Genomic DNA, 3,707 nt, shown 5'->3' with positions numbered 1-3,707 from the left:
GCACAGAGGGACCTAATAAATCATTTATCATGCATCATACGCACACTCCTTGTTTGTGTTTTCGTGCAAAGGCAAAGGCTTTATTTTTGGATGAATTTTGGTTCTTTTTGTGATAGAAAGCTGGATTGGAATTGTGTTATGAAGGAAGGATTGGCTGAGGGTTTTTGATTTCAAGACCAAGACTAGATCCTCCAGTCTAGATTTTTAGACTTATATAATACCAGTCTAGGTGGAGTCTTGATCCAAGACTCGATCTCGGTCTCGAAAGTGTGTCCAATTCTGGAAATCCTTGAATTTACTTTTTATGATCTTTAAATTCAATTATTGGGACATTGAGGTCATTTTAAACTAACTTTTCGAGATCCTCAATGATTCCGATCGGATCTTCATGTATTCTCCTTTTTAGAGGATCTGACAGATTGATGGTCCATAACGAACGAACAACCATCCAATCTAATTGACTGAGAACTCAATAAATGGACTTAAAATACATCCAGACATTCAGACAATCCAAAAACACGAACCAACTTTTCCCCTTAAAATATTGCATCAAAAAATTTCTCAAATTAAGTCTTCAAAAAACCAAACAAACCTTTATCTGTTTAATAATCGTTACTATTATAGCCAATGGTTCAGGCATGATTAAATAGTCCAAAGTAAGGTGCGGAATAACTCAACCACGTTCATATTCCCGGTGCCATAAATCATTTTTTTTCCTCTCTCTTTTTCTCTTCCTTTTGCCATTTTTCCATCTTCACCGTGCTTACCTCTTGCTATAAACGATTGTCTTGTTTACAGAATGTGCTGATATTATTGATTTTTTTATTTCCTCCAACTATGTATGTATGTCGACTGTAACGAGGCCAGAAAAAAGGGCAAATAAAACATTTTTCATGAAGAAATTTATGTTTTTCTCGTAACTGATGGCAAAAAAAACGGCATTTTTGCTTGTTCACTTCTTCTTTAACTTGTTGCTGATCCCCCATCCGTACACAAACACACTCACATATCACATCATTGTAGCGTATTTATAATGCAATATATATATATTCAGTCTAGTGAAAATTTAATCAATTACTCCGTTTTATGCTTCACTGCATCAAATGTTTTAATGCTTTAGACTTCATTACTGCTCATGCTCTCATGTATTACAGCCGATGGCTGTGACAAACCGCAACTCCTAACTTTACTTTGCTTCATCCATTCAGCTTCATATGCAGAAATGGATGCAACAAATAAAAAAAAAAAAGGTATTGAAAGCCACACACATGCATACATTGTACGAAGAGGGGGACATGAGAGGAGGATTGTGGATATTAAAATTTTTCAATTGATTAATTTCTCAATGTGATGAAATTGATTAAGGGGGTAGGTGCAGGGGTTAAGGTAGATGGGAGTTATGAAACGGGGTTATTGCCTTTTAAAGGGGTGTGCAGCCAGCAGCTGTGTAAGCAGATATGTATAAAAGTGGCTTATCATCCTGGAGAACACATTTCGGGTAATCCTAGGCTGACGTGACCCTGGATGGGTGCCAGATTCAGTCAATTTGTCGATTGGGATAATTTAGGATTAATTTCTGCTTTTTGGGCTATATAAGCTATATCATGTGCTATTTAATCCTTAAAAATACCAAAAAAATCAATAAAAAAATCAAAAATTTCAATAAGGTCCACCAAACCCCCTTCATACCTTCCACAAACAAAAAAAAAGCTTCCATATTAATTTAATCTCTCTCTTCCTATAGCATCCAGTTCTTCTGGCAATTTAATTGATAATATATCACAATTGAGTGACAACTGACAATGAATATTGAATGGACAAACAATGATATATACATACACATATATACACACATGCCAATGAAATGAATGTCTGGTAAAATTTAATTGATTCTATAATACAGAAAAAGTTATTATTGTATTTACTAACTCACAACATCCCTCGAGGGAGTTGAATGGAACTAGAAAACAATAAAAAAGTTAAATGATGTTAAAGACTTTTGTTATTAAAATGATTATTATGGATTTATTAAATGAACAATTTATGTAAATTAAGTTTTATTTGTTTTATTGCATATGTTTTGTCGTTTGTTTTACTGTTCTGTGGCTAGTTCTGTTTTTTGCTATATATGAAGTTCTAATGATGTAAGTGGGTTGCATAACTGTAAGGCGGAAGTTTTTTATTGAGTTTTTAGGGGTTCTTATGTGCTGGTTGTTAGGAAAATTGTAGATCAAATAAATTTAAAGCTTGTTGCAGTCTGGGTATCTCAAAAATGGATAAAAATAAAATGTATCACGAAAAAATTTTGTGAATAAGTGGGAAATTATTGATAAAAATGAAAAATCCCCTTTCCATCAGTCTACATACCTATCACGTAGGCTAAATATTTTTAATTACTTATTAAAAACAGGAAAGTGAAATGTCTTTCGTATCAAGATATGTGTCTACTTTCTCCATATGTAGGATGGCCAGAGAATTTTCGGAAAAAATTGGGACATTTCTAAGTTCGACTTTATTGGAGCTCTTTTTTACTATTTGGAGTCTTAATATTCAAAGAACTAGTTAAATTACGATAAAAACTTGCAAAAAAGTATAGAAAATAATTAAAATTCAGAAAAAATATTTTCTTGAGTTTTCTTGAGCTTGAACCCGAAACTTCAAAAAGAAAATGTTCAAAAATTGTCAAAAATTCTAATATTTGTATGGAGTTTTCGGCTTGTTGAAAAATCGGGACATTTTGAGGCTTTGCCGGGACAAAGCAGCAAGGTAGAAAAGTACAGCAGCGTCCCGGCAAAAATACAGCAGATGGCCGACCTATCCATCTGTCAATCAACTATTCTTACTTAGTATCATTATAAATTTTCACGCAATATTAAATTTTTGCAAAATAAGTTCTCAAATTTTATTTATTTGTTTGATATTTTTAACATTTTAAACTCAATTTTAATTATTGCTTCACGTTAAAAATACGATTCCAAGTTTTGTCAATCCTTTAACACAAACAAGCTCTTCCTTGAGCATTTCTATAAGCTGAACATCCTAACAATCTTACTCCATTAAAGAACCCATTAGCAGCTGTTCTGCATGTAAATTCAGAACAAGTATTGAGCATGCATGATTGAAAAGCGTTGTCACAAGAAGCCTTATTACTATTGCAACTTCCATAACATCTATCGTGGCTGTTACAACATGTTACAAATCCAGAATTAGGAATTGCAAATTCTGGAACAAGGAGCCTTTGTGTTCCACATCCGTTAGGAGATGCTCTGAAATTTGGATTCGGGACAGGGTTTCTAGCTAGTTTTTGAAATTAAAATTAATTTGAGGTTAAAATGTTTTTAATTAAGCTAAAAAAACTTACAATTTGGACATCTAAATTCACAGCAAAAAGCCACAGAAATCAGTCCAAGAAACACAATTGATAGCTTCATTTTGGCCACAAGTATAATTTCCAATAATTTGTAGTTGAAAGTTATTGACTTACTGAAAAATTTGATAGGAATAATTTCGCTTTTATAGGTTTAAAGAAATTTTAACGAAAAAGATGCTACTCTATTGATAACGCTATCAAATAACATATTACGAGAACTGGTAAATGACAAAGTATATCAAGTCTTAATTAAATACTCGAATTTTAAAAATACGTTGATACGTTGACCTTTTTTATTGAAATTAACTCAAAAGATTGGTTATTAATTAAGATTGAC

General features: G+C 32.5%; 1 long non-coding RNA gene across 1 annotated transcript; it reads right to left on the bottom strand.

Moving 5' to 3' along the window:
- Window positions 1-2,872: 2,872 nt before the first annotated feature.
- LOC139095020 (uncharacterized) lies at window positions 2,873-3,481 on the bottom strand. The gene is made up of 2 exons (XR_011544826.1): window positions 3,362-3,481; window positions 2,873-3,297 (listed from the first exon to the last, which is right to left on the bottom strand). It is a non-coding gene; the product is annotated as an uncharacterized lncRNA (long non-coding RNA).
- Between the last annotated feature and the right edge of the window lie 226 nt (window positions 3,482-3,707).

Source organism: Chironomus tepperi, unplaced genomic scaffold, assembly GCF_022539635.2.
Source record: "Chironomus tepperi strain 1889 unplaced genomic scaffold, CSIRO-AGI_Ctep_v1 contig_359, whole genome shotgun sequence".
NCBI classification, from domain to species: domain Eukaryota; kingdom Metazoa; phylum Arthropoda; class Insecta; order Diptera; family Chironomidae; genus Chironomus; species Chironomus tepperi.
Note: the sequence above shows the minus strand (reverse complement) of the source record. Positions and strands in the feature narration are given on the sequence as shown.